This window comes from Podarcis pityusensis (assembly GCF_964106645.2).
Source record: "Podarcis pityusensis genome assembly, chromosome: 4".
In the NCBI taxonomy this organism is placed as follows: domain Eukaryota; kingdom Metazoa; phylum Chordata; class Lepidosauria; order Squamata; family Lacertidae; genus Podarcis; species Podarcis pityusensis.
This window is the reverse complement of record NC_138027.1, coordinates 13,831,557-13,849,827: the sequence shown is the minus strand read 5'-3', so window position 1 is coordinate 13,849,827 and position 18,271 is coordinate 13,831,557. Positions and strand designations below refer to the sequence as shown.

General features: G+C 44.8%; 1 protein-coding gene across 1 annotated transcript in view; it reads right to left on the bottom strand.

The window, feature by feature from the left end:
• The window catches only part of TMEM135 (transmembrane protein 135), a 173,158-nt gene that overhangs the window by 140,041 nt on the left and 14,846 nt on the right, over positions 1–18,271 (bottom strand). The window lies entirely within an intron of this gene.

Here is an 18,271-nt window from a genome sequence, read left to right as displayed (position 1 = left end):
GGCCAATGTTTCTCCTTTGGAACCTAGGATCCCAGGTTCACATGGCAGGCCAAGCCAAGCCAAGCCTTGCTTTAGCTACCATCTTGCCCTGATTTAAAACCTGGGGAGGAAAAAGTGGGATGGCTTACAATGACTTGTGAACCAAGCCAGTATAGGGCAACTTCCTATGTTCCTACACACTCAACAGCCAGAGGGCTGAAAACACCAGCTCTGCTTTAGAACTCATTCACACTAGTGCTTTGCTTTGGTATTTATCCCACACTGGTTGTTAGTTTGAAAGAGGTGATTTGTCATTACGTTTGCATTTCTAATGGCTCCTTGTTCACTACAGAGTTCAGAGGCTGGGTTTGAACTTTAAGGCCATCAATCTACTGCATTTGTATCTTTATCCTTCCTCTAAGGCAGGCATGGCCAAACGTGGCCCTCCAGCTGTTTTGGGACTACAATTCCCATCATCCCTGACCACTGGTCCTGTTAACCAGGGATGATGGAAATTGTAGTCCCAAAACAGCTGGAGGGCCAAGTTTGGCCATGCCTGCTCTAAGGCAACATGGTGCCATCAGGATGTTATGGGCTAAAACCCATTGGTCATGCTAACTGAGGCTGACAGTAGCTGGAATCTAACAATATTTCCCCCCTTATCAGTGAAGTAGTTTAAGCTGCAAGATAGTGATTGAACCTGTGCGAAGATTTGAACCCAGCTCTCCCCAGTTCAAACACATTTGTCATAGGACTCACATACAAGGACTCCTCAGATTACAACTCAGGCTTTGATCTTCAATAAACCAGATCCGATCTCTTGTTGATGCTATGAGAACTGCTGCTTCAGCTCTATCCAACTTTCCATGATCCAGTTACAGATGTTGTAACTTTATTTCACAATAGCTCTATCTAGTAATATTCTCAGCATATGTAAACATGCAGCATGCACATGGACTGATACTCAGTGCTCCCTGGTAGAGTTATACCAGGTATATGGTTTAATGCAGGCATAGGCAAACTCGGCCCTCCAGCTGTTTTGGGACTACAACTCCCATCATCCCTAGCTATCAGGACCAGTGGTCAGGGATGATGGGAATTGTATTCCCAAAACATCTGGAGGGCCGAGTTTGCCTATGCCTGGTTTAATGTTCAGCTACTTGCCTGAAGCAAGTAGAAACTGCCCTACCAATGAATCATCGGGAATTGCTCAAAAGGGCAAGTGAAAATGCTGCTGCTGCTCAGCCTGGAATAGAAGCAAATGCCTGGGTGAGCCAGGAAGAGGACAGGATGCCGCTGCAACCCTTCCCTTCCTTGATCTTGGGACCATCTGCTGCCATCTGCAGAAGCAATGCCTACCTTCCCCTAGCGCTGCTTCGCCCAAATGTCATGCTGAGCCAAGCAACACCATACCGTACCTTAGTAGGTTTTGACCGTATCTTGTTTTAAGATCTTTCAGTTAAAATAAAATACGTTTGGCAATATTTCAATACATCATTTTGCATTCTACAGGGACAAATTCCTGTATTTATTTGGCTTAAACTGGAGACATGAGCTAATATCACCATTATTTTCTGACCATAAATGTGATAGCATAAAACTATTCCTAGCTGTTTTTCTTCAGAAGGTAGAATCTGATCCGCAAATATAGACCTTTTTATATAAAAAGTAAAACATACCACTTAACCTGTACAACTAAATCCAATATACATAATCCAAACCCATAGTCAAATCAAGAAATCACCAATTTTCCTTCCAAACAGCTGCGTAACACCTATTACCAAGCACTGAAAATCCTGCAATTCCAGATCTAGAACTAAGATGGGGATGGAAGGGAAGTCTGAAATAACAAAGCATTACAGTTGATGTTTAGGTTATGCTTAATCACTCACACCCACCTATTTCCTACTTTCAGCAGAAGTCTGACAGTGAAATACCAGTGCAAAAGTTCACTTAAAACCAACAAGAACAGCTAAGCTTTCATAATAATACAGAGAATGCAAAACACAGACTTAAGCAGTGACTTTTCAATATAAAAAGAACCCAAACATAAGTTGTTATGAAAGCAAATACCTATCATGACACATGGTTTATAGTGTCCTGTACAGTCACCATTTCAGATCTCCAAAATGCCTTTGAGTAAAGTAGACTTGAAAATAGAATACAGCGGGAGAGCTGTCTAACACCAATATTCACTTGAAAACACACACACACACACACATACAGAGAGAGAGAGAGAGAGAGAGAGAGAGAGAGAGAGCCTAATCAAAATGGCCAATGCTAAAGAGTAAGCAAAAGATCTATACTACAAAACATTCCAAAATTGTTTTAAGTAATCTGGAGATGGGGGAGGGAGGCAGAAAAAATCCCTGTGCTGTAGCTTAAGCATATTATCAGACAATTTTGCACTACTAGAAAAGGACATATTTATAAACCAAAATGTTGCATGCATGCAGAAACCATTTTGCACGGGGGTTCCAATCCAGGTCCCCAAATGCATAAGCCCACCCTGTTCTGCCCTCTTTCGGGTTCAAAAGGACCTGTCAGTTGGCAATCACATGTCAATTGGACACACACTCTACCTGTACTTAAATGTATCCACTAGTCCTATTAGCATTTTCTACTAATGTCTATTTGATGATCTGGATTCAGACACAATGATTTTACAGTGACCAAAACTTCATCTGGGGAACGTTTACTAAACTGTCAATCTTATTTTATAGATGGGCAATTTGTTTGTTTATTTTGTCTGCTTGCTGTTATGTGATTCTCTATTTAAATGTTAATTGGTTTGTTACCTAGCAGAAGTGTGATTACTTAGTTCTGCTGCATGCTGTCATTAATGACTCTGCCAGCCCTAATGGGCTCATGAAACTAAAGAGTGGAGATATTATATTCTTACCAAGGTGGCATGGGATTGGAACAGATGTACAGTGGTACCTCAGGTTAAGTACTTAATTCGTTCCGGAGGTCCGTTCTTAACCTGAAACTGTTCTTAACCTGAAGCACCACTTTAGCTAATGGGGCCTCCTGCTACTGCTGCGCCGCCGGAGCCCGATTTCTGTTCTTATCCTGAAGCAAAGTTCTTAACCTGAAGCACTATTTCTGCATTAGCAGAGTGTGTAACCTGAAGCGTATGTAACCTGAAGCGTATGTAACCCGAGGTACCACTGTACTTTGAGGCTCCTTCAAACTCTAAGATTCTATGAAAATGTATTATAAGTGCAGCTTATAGCTACCTTAAAATTAAAGCAAGTGACCTGTAACATCAAAAGATCCACTACTAATTAAACTAACCATGACCGCAATCTTCCAGGAACATCCTCTCTTCAAGCCCTAATGAAGAAAGATTGATCATTATGTACTGCTATAACATTTGACTCATACGCATTTCTCAAGGCGGCATTTCAAGCAGTGGCATGGACATCAATCCATCTTTCTTTGCTAATCTGAAAAGGGGCAAGGCCATGGACCACGAGATTAAAGGAACTATATACGGCACAAAATCCTAATGAATACACTGACTCACTTTTATTTTAAAAAGAAAATGCTAGTGAATGGTGCCATGTCTTAAGGATGCATCTAATTCACAAGAAAAGGAGGTCACAACGCTTAATTTGAAATTTAAAGCACTTTATGAATGCAGATCTGGAATGGAGATGAACTCCAGCCAAAAACATTAATTGAAGTAATGTGTGAAATAACAATCTCTTACATTTTTCAAAAAAAAAACTTGGATACCTTCTAACTGGAAAGTAGTTGATACTGTGCCTATGTTTATAAAAAAGGGAAAAAACAGAAGAACTAAGCCCTCTGTTGATTTGACCTCAAGGAAAACTACAGAACAAATATTTATGGAGGCCAGAATTCAAAAATATGGAAGGAAATAACAAGTGGGTGGCTCGTGTTCACCAAAAGCTGATTGTGCCAAACTAATTTAAAAAGGTAACTAGTTTACTGGCCTAGAGCATGACAATTGACAAAGTTAGCTCACCTGCTTGAGCATTTACTACCTATTTACCAGACTACGTAGCACCATTCATGGGGCACAATTCACTTGCTTCCATGAATGACTAAGGATATGTGACATGGGACAAACAATAGGAGATCTAATGTACAATGCAGCTTGCCATAGGAAAGACAACTCTTGACATGACTCCCAATAGCTTGTAGAAGCCTTTTCCACATAGACATGGGTTTCTTTTCCTCCAATATCTCTCAGGATAGACAGATGCCAAGAGAACCCATAGGATGGGGGAAAAACCCATAGCAGCAATTAGAAAAGCCACGTAATTTTTTGAACTCTAGAAGTTTGGCACTTAAGCGTTGGGTAGATGTACTGTATTTTTCGCCCTATAGGGCGCACCGGCCCATAGGGCGCATCTAGGTGTTTTTTTGGGGGGAGGGATAAAGAAGAAAAATTATTTCCCCCCCCCCCCCAGGCGCGGGGCTGGGGCGGGGGAAGCCCGAGCTTCCCCCGACCCCAGCCCCCAGAACAGGCTGCTATCCGCAAGCCTTGGGAGCCTGGCGGGAACTCCCGCGGGCTCCCAAGGCTTGCGGACATCTGCCCGAAGTGCGCTCTGCAGCGCATCCCAGGCTGCGGGCTGCAGGCTGCTATCCACAAGCCTTGGGAGCCCGGCAGGCACTCCCGCCGCGCTCCGAAGGCTTGCGGATAGCTTCCTGAAGCCTGCCGCACCGACCCCTCACGCTCTCCAGGCTTCAGCGAAAGCCTGCATTCGCCCCATAGGACGCACACACATTTCCCCTTCATTTTAGGAGGGGGAAAATTGCATCCTATAGGGCGAAAAATACGGTATATACTAACCAGGGGTTGGAAACATTCATGGAGAATAAGGCCATAATGGCTACCAGCCGTGATGGCTGGGTACTACTTCTACTTTGTACCTTGTTATCAAAACTGAGCAGAATGAGGGTGATCTGAAAGTGTGGGATATTGACATCAGTCCCTTGTCATGGTCAGATCACTTCCTGTTGAGATTTAGTCTTTCAGCACCTTTTCCCCTCTGCAGAGGCAGAGGAACTATTATGGTCTGCCCTCAGAGGCTGATGGATCCAATGGGTTTTCCGACGGCTCTGGGATGTTTTCCCGCTAATATGACTGGCACTCCTGTCAAAGCCCTGGCTGACCTGACATCCGAATGGCTTGGGTCGTTGGCATGATGGCCCCTGAGTGCACTCTCCTGCTTTGTGGAGCCTGTTTGGCTCCCTGTTATACTCTAAAGCAGAGCTTTTTAGACATACATCATTTCACGACACAGTAATTCAGTTTTACTAGCAAACCAGAGGTTAAACTAACCCCTTTCCAATCCCGGGAGGAGCAGAGGGAGGATTTGCGTGACACACCTACACACTGCAGCCAACACACTTGAGGATAACATTGCTTGCATCCACCAGGACATGGGGAGGCAAACTAAGGTCCGCGGGCTGGATCAGGCCCAACAGCCTTCTGGATCACCAGCGCACGTTCTTTCCCTCTCCCTCACACGGCGGCGGCAGCAGCACCTCCTCCCTCCCCTGCCTAGAGGAGGAAGGGGGCTGGGCTTTGTTGGTGCCAGCAGCAGCGCTTGAGCGGCCACCATTTTAAGCCGCCCCTCTATGGAGCCCTTTTGCACGCCACTCATCGTCCCCCCGCCACCAGCCCCTGCCGCTCGCAAGACACACGTAAGCAGCCATCGGGGCTTGTGGTGTTATTGCATCATTTCCCACCCCCCCAAAAAAAATATTGTCCGGCCCCCCACAAGGTCTGAGGGACAGTGGACCGGTCCCCTGCTGAAAAAGTTTGCTGACCCTGCAGCAGCACCTTCACTGTGACAGCAGATGACTCTCAAGAGGTGTCCAGAGCACTAGTCCTGTTATGCTGGATGAGTTTTAGTTAGTAAGGCTCAAGGATGTGGACAAGATGCTTGGATGGGTCAGGGCAACCTGACCCTTGCCCCTCTTGGCTGATAAAAACTAGGAGGATTGGGATAGCTGGCTGGCTGGGCCAGGGAGGTGATAAATTCCTCCTTGCGAGAGGGAGTGTTCTCTGCCTGTTTGAAGGTGGCAGTGTTGAAACCACTCCTCAAAAACCTTTCCTGGGCTCTTCTTATGTTCTTACTTCATCAGTAACAAATATTTCCAGGGTAGCTGGAACAAAAAAAATCAAAATATTTGCTAATGCTGCACTCTGGTGATGTTCACAGTTCTCTATCAGTTTTTTTAAAGCAAGGAATTTAACTGGATATTAATTTGCTCATAAACTATGTGTCAGGGAACTGCCATCGGAAGGAAGGGAGGTGGAAGGGCTCACACAGGTTGGGAGAGACTCAGCAGCTGAAGAGGGAACCAGTAGGGGGAGAAGAGCTGAGCTGAGGGAAAGTGAGCAGGAGGGATGGCTCCGAGACACTTCCAGCGAAAACAGTGGGGAGGTTTCAGGACCTCCTGTAGGGACACCCACTCCTCGCCGGAAACTGTCACGCAGAGAGTCCAGAAGACGTGTTTCTGTTAAGGAGCTTTTATGTTGGAAGCGATTCCGAAAGCAACCACTGTCGGAATCTGCAAGCGACTGACAGAGCCATGTTTAAGGGGCTCTGTTACAGACAGAGGTTTGCAAACTTGACCAAACTCTGAGGGACTTGGATTTTAAGCACAAGCAGCTCATCGTCCCATCACAGCATTCCGACAGTCTCTGTGAGCAGTTTGTGCAGGAGAAGGCATCATGAGCAACCCAGCCGGAACCGGAGAAGCAGGAGCTGGAGCGGGTCCAAGCCTGGAGGAAAGGTACCGGGCATTGGAGGTCCAGCTAGCGATGCAGACGGCGAGGCTCGAGGAGAGGAGGGCTCAAGATGCAGAGAAGGGGAAAACCACCCCGCTCGCCAGAAAGTTGCCAGGATTGGTGCAGAAGTTTGGGGGGGAGGCCAAGGACTATCATGCCTTTAGGACAGAGATGCAATATGCCCTTAATCTGCAGTTTGATGACTTTCCCGACGAGGAATCGCGGGCGGCTTTTGTGATTGGGCATCTCGAAAAGGGGGCGAAAGACTGGGTGAGGCCCCTGATGGCAACAAACAATGACATCCTGAAGGATACGAGGAAGTTTTTTCGTGCAATGGATTTGATGTTTTCCAGCGATATTGAGCAGGGAGTGGTACGCAGACAGTTAATGGCGTGCAAACAGGGGAGCCGATCTGTGTGTGAGTACTGGACTGAGTTTACCATGTTGATCCATAAATTGGGGTGGGATCTATTGGCGGAACCCATTCAAATGCTCTTTGAAGAAGGGCTTTCTTCGGCTGTGAAAGACGAACTTTCCCGGGCGCCCAGGGCGGAGTCTATGGACCAGCTGACCAAATCAGCGCTGACCATAGGAGCGCGCCAAGAGGCGAGAGCCTTGGAGAGGCGGGAAGGGAAGGGGGAACGTTGGAGGGAGCTTCGCATTCCAGAGATTCCAGAGCCACCGTTCCCGCCGGGAGAGCCGATGGAAATTGGAACAGCGCGCGCGCGCGCAGTTTCAAAGCCCAGTGAAGAGCGGAAGAAGGAGGGGAAGGGCGCCAAGAAATGTTATCTCTGCCAACAGCCAGGTCATTTTGCCAGAGTCTGCCCCCAAAGAAAGGAATGGCAAGGAATGGCGGGAGCTGTTGGGGAGAGGGAGGAAAAGGTACCGGAGCAAGTAAAAGCCAACGCCTGGCTGCCACCGTCGGGGCACAGCAGCCAGGCCAAAGAGCAGTGAAAGTGCCCACGCCGGAACCTCCTAAACCCGCCCTAGTGATAGAGGTGTTACTAGAGCTGCCTAACGGACACCCACTAAAGATAAAGGCGCTATTGGACTCAGGCAGCTCCTGCAATTTCATGAGTAAGGAGTTTGCTGCTGAGCACCAGATACAGACTATCCCTTTAAGTAACCCTTTGCAGGTGACCACGATCGATGGAAGGGAGCTGCTGGGAGGAGAAGTCAGCCAGCAGACCGTCCCAATGATAATGAGGGTAGCAAGACACACTGAGCTAATAGCGTTTAATGTGGCTACCTTGGGAGGAGCTCCCATTATTTTGGGGATGAGCTGGCTAGCGTTACATGATCCGCTAGTGGGCTGGCATCAGAGAGTGGTCTCCTTTGGGTCAGCACATTGTTTAGAACACTGCAAAGAGCGGGAGGCTCAAGGAGGGGCCAGAGCCACTCTAGCAGGGACGGAAGTAACGGAGAAGGGGAAGGTTCCCCAACAATACGCCGACCTGAGCAACGTCTTCAGCGAGAGGGAGGCAGACAAACTACCCCCACATAGGCCCTTTGACTGTCAAATCAATTTACTCCCTGGGGCACAGCTCCCTGTAGGCAAGCTGTACGCCATGTCAGACAGAGAGATGCAGGAGCTAAGGGAGTTCATTGACAAGAACCTGAAGAGAGGGTTCATCAGAGAGTCCAGGGCGGTGGGGGGCAGCCCAGTGTTTTTTGTGGACAAAAAAAACACGGACAAACCCAGGCTTGTAGTGGACTTCAGGGCCTTAAATGCAGTGTCAGAACCAGTGACTTTCCCGATGCCCAGAATTGATGACATTTTGACAAGGGTTAGGAAGGGAAAGATTTTTACTAAACTGGACCTGAGGGGGGCGTACAACCTGATACGAATAAGGAAGGGGGATGAATGGAAAACCACTATGTTCACCCCTTTGGGGGCATTTGAATATTTAGTTATGCCCTTCGGCCTACAAGGAGGCTCCGCGTGCTTTCAATCGTTTATGAACCACGTCCTGGGGCCTTTGCTTTACAAGAATTGTGTGGCCTTCTTAGATGACGTGTTAGTATATTCAGAGACTGAGGAGCAGCATGTAAAAGACGTCAGGGAAGTGTTGGGCAGACTGCAAGCCAATCAGCTGTGGGTGAAGCTAGAGAAGTGTCAGTTTCATGCCAAGGAGGTGGAATTCCTGGGGTACCGCTTGTCGGACAAGGGATTGGCCATGGATCCTGGCAAGGTCCAAGCGGTACTGGAATGGAAAACACCGAAAACAAGGAAGGATGTGCAAAGATTCCTTGGATTTGGAAACTTCTATCGGAAGTTCATCAGAAATTTTGCCCACTTGACGGCTCCCATTACGGACTGTCTCAGCAGTAAGAGGAAATTCGTTTGGACGGCGGAGGCGGAGCGAGCTTTTGAGGAACTGAAAAGGGCGTTCGCTTCGGAAGAACAGCTCCTGCATGTGGATTTACAAAAACCGATGCGAGTGGAGACGGACGCATCAGACCGGGCTGTGGGGGCGGTGCTTCTGCAGCCTGGGAAGGAGGAGTCAGAGTGGAGACCGTGTGCCTTTTTTTCGCGAAAGCTGAACAAATCTGAGAGGAACTACACGGTGTATGACCGAGAACTACTTGCCATTCATGAAGCGTTCAGGAGATGGAGGCATTTATTAATTGGGGCACAACATAAGGTGCAAGTGTGCACGGATCACAAGAACTTAGAGTATTGGAGAACGGCACGAGTGCTCAACCAACGGCAAGTGCGATGGGCCCAGGAGTTCTCCAAATTTCACTTTGAAATTTGTTATGTGCCAGGTCCAGAAAATGTTAGGGCGGACGCTCTCTCACGCAAACCTGAATATTTGGAAGGGGAGGGGGGACCCGAAGAGAGACATGTCATCCCAGAGGACCGCTGGGTGTGTGGGGCGGCATTGGTGGGGCAAAGAGAACTGGTAGAGGAAACAGAGAATGATGAATATGCCCAGAATAAGCTCAGAGGTCTTAGGGGTGAGGGAGAGGAACCAGGGGGTTTTGAGGAAAGAAATGGAGCGTTGTATTACAAAGGGGCACTGTATATCCCCGAAGGAGACTTAAGGGGGAGGGTACTCAAGCAGTTGCACGACAGCCCCACGGCGGGGCATTTTGGACAACACAAAACCATGTGGTTGGTCACCAGGGAATTTTGGTGGCCTAAGGTGAGGGAAGATGTACAGGAGTATGTAAGAGGGTGTGAGCAATGCCAGCGAGCCAAAGGGGAGAGGCGGGCGCCGGTGGGGCTATTAGAACCCTTACCAACCCCAGAACGACCTTGGGAGGCAGTGTCGATAGATTTTATGACTGATCTGCCGAAGTCCAAGGGGAAAACAGCCATCGTGGTGGTGGTAGACCTACTAACAAAGATGTGCCACTTTGTAGCCTGTTCGCATGCAGTCACGGCGGAAGAGACAGCGAAGTTATTTGTAGAACACATTTTTAGGTTGCACGGAGTGCCATTGAGGGTGGTCTCAGACAGGGGAAAACAATTTACTTCCAGGTTCTGGAGGAAGCTCATGAGCTTACTGCAGGTGGAGGTCAACTTTTCGACTGCCCGGCACCCTGAAACCAACGGGCAGGCGGAAAGAGCAAACGGTGTCCTCCAGCAATATCTGAGGTGTTATGTCAATGACAGAGAGAATGACTGGGCAGAGAAGTTGGCGCTGGCGGAATTTGCCTACAACAATGCAGAGAATGTGTCCACAGGGATGAGCCCCTTCTTGGCTAATTATGGGTGTCATCCCAGGGCATTCCCAGGGGGAGGAGGGGAGAGATGGAGCGTCCCGGCAGCCGAGCATTTTGTAGAAGAAATGGAAGCAATCCATCGTCAGCTCCAACTCAACTTAGAAAGGGCGAAGGAAGAATACAAGAGGCAGGCAGACAAGAACCGAAGGGAAGGTGAAACCATAAGGGTGGGAGATCGGGTGTGGCTGTCAACCCAAGGGTTGCCGTTCAAAGGAGGTTGTAAGAAATTAAGACCCAGGAGGTTGGGTCCCTTTGAGGTCATTCAACAAGTCAACCCAGTGGCTTTCAGGCTCCGGTTACCCAACCACATGAAACTGCACCCAGTATTTCACAGGTCGTTACTGTCACCGTATGAGGGGGGACGAGAAGGGATGGCCACTCGGGGACCGATCATAGAAGAAAGGGAATGCAGCAGCCATGTGGCAGAAATCCTCGACGCCAGGTGGAAGGGGGATCAGGTGGAGTATTTGGTAGCGTGGGAAGGAGAACCGGAGTCAGAAAACACTTGGGTAATGGCAGAAGATATCAATGCCGAGGTATTGATAGAAACGTTCCATCAAAGGTTCCCAAGGAAACCTCAGCCTGTGGAGAGGTTCCGGAGGGAATACTTTGGGACCACCGATGAGGAGGAGGAGTTGGAAGGATTCACGGACTCGGAAGGGGAAGGGGAGATGGACTCTGAGGAGGAGGAGTACTTCGAGACCAGGAACCGCAACAGGTGGAGAGAAGTGTTCGAGACATCGGAAGGTGAAGGAAGTTCCTTCCGGGGGTTTGCCTCCTCACCGCCCATAGAGGAGGGGGCGGGAGGGGGTGAAGGGGGCCCTGGAGGGGAGGTGGATGTCAGGGAACTGCCATCGGAAGGAAGGGAGGTGGAAGGGCTCACACAGGTTGGGAGAGACTCAGCAGCTGAAGAGGGAACCAGTAGGGGGAGAAGAGCTGAGCTGAGGGAAAGTGAGCAGGAGGGATGGCTCCGAGACACTTCCAGCGAAAACAGTGGGGAGGTTTCAGGACCTCCTGTAGGGACACCCACTCCTCGCCAGAAACTGTCACGCAGAGAGTCCAGAAGACGTGTTTCCGTTAAGGAGCTTTTATGTTGGAAGCGATTCCGAAAGCAACCACTGTCGGAATCTGCAAGCGACTGACAGAGCCATGTTTAAGGGGCTCTGTTACAGACAGAGGTTTGCAAACTTGACCAAACTCTGAGGGACTTGGATTTTAAGCACAAGCAGCTCATCGTCCCATCACACTATGCAACACTGAAATATCATTCAAAACAAATTTAAAATTAACATGATTTTTACAGAGCACTCTGGACCTTGAGCGGAAGAGATCCCTTCCAACGGATGCATTTATATTTGAACAAATGAGTATAAGAATCAAACAAAGGAGATAAAAGGATATTTGAGGAAGGTTAGAAACCAAATAGGCATGAACCAACCTAATAAATATGAGGAAACAACTAATCTTCCCCCTCCACTTTTACAACAACACTGAAGAGTTCAAATACTTGGAAGATGAGACAATAAAACTCCTACATATCTAGTACAGGAGCATTCATCTAAAAATTCCCAGGACATTTATGGAAACTGCTTCGGTGGTCAAAGCCTTTCTGCACTCTTGTGAGCATTGAGTGGGAGAGTTTCAAAGGCAAGCAAAATTGATGGTAAGCTCCCAAAGCTTAATTTTCACTGAAGTGCAGGCATCCATCATTTTTGCCCCTAGAAAGAGAAGGGGGGGGGGAGCAAGCACAATTTCAAAGACTTAGCATTGACTCTGCAGTCCATTCAAATGAAGAGCTTTTGACTCTACATTTCCAGTTTGGTATTTGGTTCACTTTTTGCCAGGATCACAATGTCATTTTCTCACCTCCAGAGCTATATGATTCCAGCATAACTTCAATGACAGTTACAATCCCCAAGACACTGAAGACTAACTACTCAGGATATTCCCTAAGGCTAAACCATTAAAAGCGTAGCTATCTTCCCCCTAAAAGAAGCCTATAATTTTCCACTGCGAAATGAGTTGTATATCTGAATAACTCATCCGGATTTACATATTATGGGACATATCTTCTGCCGTTAGTATTTATGAAGAAGGATAAATATCTGACACAAAATACCTATTCTGCGACCATGCTTTCTTCATGCTTCTGAAATTTCACACATTGGCCAAGACTTCTGTTTTATTATTAAAGATTATATTCTTAGAGATTTCTTCTATTTTAATCTGTTTTGATAATACTGTTTCACTAATTCTAATGATTTATTTTTTTACACCGTTAAAGATTTTAAATATTACATGATTCAGACATGTTTTACAATAAATACTTTGCAAAAAATTCTATACAACCAACATTAAGGGGGAAAAACATGGCAATGATTGGCATAAAAAAAATTATATTAGCAAAATAAAATAAAATACATCACTAATCATCAGATCAAATTTTATTTTTATTGTTTTATTGCTGCAAAACAAATGAAAAGTTATTTGATTGTACAAAATATAATGGGAAACTGAGGAATGTTTGCCTAACGCATGATGTAATTTGTTGTATTTCTCCAGTGTTCGAAATTAGCAGAGTGCCAGGCACATTTTGCAGCTAAAGATTCTCCATTTGTGAACACCTCAAAAATTCTGGGTGCCATTTTTTGCGCCTACCTGACACTCAGTGATTACTGAAATGTATGTGCTTTGAAGTATATGTTAAGGATAGACAATATGTTAAGGAGTTTAACAATAAAGAGTATAGTTTCGAAAACTGAAGTACGGTCTCAATATTTTTATTGTAAACACCAAATTAAACATGTATTAACAATTTCTGCTAAAAAAGTGCTATTAACAATGTGTCACTTATGTGAATTGCGTATTAGTTCATATTTACCAAAATAATAGGAAAAAAAGGGTTGCCAACCCCCGCAGTGGCGACTAGACAGTCTGTTTTGGCACCCATATAACCCAGGTCCCCGAAGCCATTTGGCTCCTAGCTTTTCTATCCCAGTTTCCAACACTGCTGTTGTGCCATATTTTTAACTATTCATGTATATCTTGATGTCAGAACTGGATTTCCATATCACACACACGCAAACTTATTTTGAGTCCTACCTCTGTCTTCAAAACCCCTTATTTCATAAGCAGACAAACAAACAATGATCATTCACACAGAAAGAAATACAAATAATATCCCAGAAGAGAAAAGAAAAAGGAAAAAGAATAGTAAAATTAATACACCCATATGACTTCCCTCCTCCACTACTCATCATCCCTTAAACCTTAAGTTCTTATTTACATTGCATCTTATACATCTCATCTTTAATGTTCTAAATATATTAATTTCACCTAAATCTACTTTACAAACTTAATCTATACATACCAACATGTTCTCCTTAGAACAGTGTTTACTCATGTACGCTTCAAACATTGCCATTCTAGCCTTAGTTTCTGATTTGTCTGGTATCTTATGGCTGCTGTTAATTTTGCCATTTTGAGTCCTACCTCTGTCTTCAAAACCCCTGCCCTTCTATTAAATTTATGTTTGGCGGAGATGGCAACCCACACACACACACACGGGATATTATGCTTCAGTCGGAGAAAGGAGGGGAAATAACCTGTCTTCTGTCGAAACAAGACAGGAGGACATTTTGGCCTTTCAGAAATCATATTCTCAAGAGCCCTGGTGCTTTATTGGTTTCAGACTTAAATTTCTATTAAAATGAAAGAGGTATGACTGATTTGTACACTGTGCTTAATGCCAACCACAGTTACTGCTTGCCAAAGAATTACAAGACTGATTGCAAAACTCCTTTCGTACACAAAAAAAAAGCTCATATCAAGCAGGCAGAAAGCTTTAAAGGCTGCTCTTGCATCTTTTTAGGAAAGTATAAGTCACAATACACAACAGAGAGTTAACTTATTTTATCCAAAGCCACATTTATTGGGGCTGGGAGCAGATGCAGACTCCACTGCCTTCCATTAGCCAGGTTTTTCCCTTCCCAACTCCTTGCTTTGTTTACAGTCAGATGAAGAGTTCCAATAATCTCAAAAACCTTGCACACTATTCTGTGAGCTTTTTTTCCAGGGCAATACTTTTATTAGGCCAAATATGGATTTCAGAATGTATTTTAACCAGACTACTGCCTTGTGAACTTAAAATAAGGCCATTCTGAAGCAGGAAAAAGCTCCAGGGAACAGAAAGCATTTTATGGAATTAGCTGGTAAAGTTTAACCATTCCAAGCTGCCACAAACATTAAATTGCAATAACATTCAGCCCATGTACAATTTGTGTTCTAAGTTGTCAAATCCACAAAAGCCACAGCAATTTTCTCATGTTTAGCTTATGGCACATATACTGTGGCATATTTAATAGGCAACATACTACAATCAGTAATAACAGTATGCCATACAATCAATCTCTGTTAAGAAAGTGTTTATTCACGCACCTGGAGAGCCAACTTTAAAATGAAATTAAAAAGTACAAAAAGATCCATACATATGCCTGCCAATTTTGCACAGGCAATTAGTAACATTCCAGGGTAACCGTGCTTAATATATTTATGTTTGTGATCAATACAGACTTAACCAGAACTCTGCACAGTTAAGATTCTAAACAGAAAAAGCCAAACTCATTATAAGCATACTTCAGACCTTCAAAATGCCAGTCTAGTATTAAAATGGACACATTTAAATTTCTCAACTGCGAGGGTCGCACCTCAAACTCTGGAATGACCTTTGTAAATATCCAGCAAATGTTAAGGACATTATCCTCCCTTCCCACCCATCCCCCAATCCCAAAAGGAAGTTAAAAGGTGTTAGAAGTAGCCTATGGTACATTTTTATTGCCAAATTACAGAACCTCAACTTAGGGCTTTATAATGGCACCAATGACAGAGCCTGCTCTACAGCAAGGAGACAGGCGCCACCATAATGTTAACAGCAACTAAGTAAACACTAATTCTGCCTAGAGGACAGGGCACTTGAAGAAGGGAAAAGGAAAACACACACAGAGGTCCCTTCAAAACCACTCTAGATCTTTATTTTGATTAGCTATAATTAGGTTTCTTTTCTCCAGTTCATAGTGGTGTAATTAACCAAGGAAAAGCATAAAGGGCTAGGCTCATTAGGCAAAAGAATACACAATTAACTTCTGGAGAGATCTAATTGCCTTTTCTCAAACTGTGTTAAAATTAGCACTTTACTCTTATACAACATGCAACTCCATTTGCATTGCTAGGCTAAAAATGACAGGGTCTAGGTAGCAGATTTAAAATGAACGCTTACATTTAGCACCCCTATCTTGGATCTAGGTGCTGCCTGACTTGTTAATATGATTCATTTACAGGGGGAAAGAGGGACACACAGAGATGCACCAAATATTTTCCAAACCTTTAATTGCGCTAGAACGTAATACTAGAATGCCAAGACAGAGAGAAGATGTGCCTTTACCCTTCTTCTCTGATAGCAAAAGGAGGAGAAAAGCACTCCCTCCTTTGTGGCCCAACTCAGTCATCTCCAAACCAGGCTCTCTGGGAAATGGAGAGGTGAAATTGGCAAACAGGATTTTCATCACTTCCTCTTAATTTACAAGTGGAAAACCTGGGTCCCAAACGTCTTTCAAACTCTAGCATCATCAAGAAACCCAACTGAAGCAGCAGCTGTGCAGATACAGTGGTGCCCCGCAAGATGAATGCCTCGCAAGACGGAAAACCCGCTAGACGAAAGGGTTTTCCGTTTTTCAATGCGCTTCGCAGGACGAATTTCCCTATGGGCTTGCTTCGCAAGACAAAAATGTCTTGCGAGTCTTGAGATTTTTTTTCGCTTCCCCCCCCCCTTTTTCTAAGCCGCTAAGCCTTTAATAGCCTTTTAGCAGCTAAGCCGCTAAGCCGCTAAGCCTTTAATAGCCGCTAAACCGCTAATAGCGCTAAGCCGCTAAGAGGGTTGCTTCGCAAGACGAAAAAAACCGCTAGACGAAGATACTCACAGAACGGATTAATTTCGTCTTGCGAGGCACCACTGTAGGTGCAAGGATGGCTCTCAACAGCTGAGATCACAAGGTACACCTATCACCCCAAGCATCCCCCTGTTGAAGTGGATGTAAAATAGGTTCTGCAAGATTGACATCAAGTAGACTGGGCTAGTCCTCACTGCTGCAGATTCCACCATGTATGTGTTGCCTTGGATCTGTGCATGGATGCACTACACCCCAGGGGTTGGTTTATTATTGAAAGGTTTCTAAAGTGCTTCCCAACATGTTTCCATGTTGCAACAAATATATCAAAAGAACAAAATATATAGTAAAACAAAAAGGGGGGCGGGGAACCATATATAGAACAAATACATATGGAGAGAAAATTAAGTACAGTGGTACCTTGGTTCTCAAACATAATCCATTCTGGAAACCCATTTGGCTTCTAAAACATTCGAAAACCGAGGCATGGCTTCCCATTGGTTGCAAGAGCTTCTTGCACTCAGCAGAAGTCGGGTCACACGTTCGGGTTCCGAAAAACATTCGAAAACAAAAGCATTTACTTCCGGGTTTACGGCGTATGAAAACTGAAATGTACGACAACGGAGGCGTTCAGGAACCGAGGTACCACTATGCAAGACCTTAATAGCATTAAATTACAAGCTTCCAATAGAAAATGGCTGAATCAGTCTTAAAGGAAAGCCCTCTTTCAAAGATACACTTTCAATAGCAACCTAAAAGCAAAAAAATGCTAGTTCTTGCAATGTACAAGTCTTTCCTCCAAAAATAACCTACCCAGCATAGTAACAGACATTTTGCTAATATACAATGATGTAAATGATATAAACGTAGTTGCATATGAAGAGACAGGCAACACCTTTTTTTTTTCTTAACAGAAAAGAGAATAAAACATTTTGACTGATTTCAGGGTAATCAATTTGATAGCACAAACCCACTGCCAGATTACTGTGGTTTATGAACAGCTTTGATTATGTTGACAATCGTGGCAATTTCAGTGTCAACTAACTGAAGAAAAAACAGAAGGCTTTTAGCCATTCACTAGCTTGCCTTCAATGTTCCCCACATTTTCCTAAAGATACAATTTGTATACAGTACTCTGGCCCAGAACCTAAACACATGAACACTTACAATGGAGGTCTAATTTACAAGCATTTCATTCCTGAACTCAGTCTGATATGGGTGCTCTGTAAGCAAATGCCTACAGGGAACTTAAAATAGAGTGCCCACTGGGAAGAGATTAAGTGATTATTTGTTACCAGCTGCTGGATACGTTTAAAAGGCCAGAAACATATTTAAGAATTTTAAAGTAAAACAATTACTGTTTGTTTATTTCCCCCTCTTTCAACCTATTTGGCATGATGAGAGAGAAAGAGCCATTTAAAAGAATATGAAGATGTTTGGTGATTTCACATAGGACTGGATTCAATTCAGTCCTGCACATATTAGACTCACTGAAATGGGTTACTAACACAAATCCATTCATTCCAGTGGATCTGCTTTAATTTAGCTGGATACAACCTATAGCTTCTGGAAAGCCACCATTTCTCAAAAGTACAGAAATTGCACCAAATTTGAAATGAGCAGAGAATTCCCCCTCCTAACAAAATTAGTGGGGGATGGAGATTGTTTGTTTTATTAAGCCCTTTTAAAAGTAGGTTTGCAAGCATCTGGCCAACACAAGCAATAATCTCAGTAGCCAGAAGGGTGGTTGTATAAAATGTACAATGGGTGGGGGGCGGCAAAAATCTTCAGTGCTCTGCATAATTCCTTGTTCCTCCCATAATTCGCATAGCCATTTATTTGC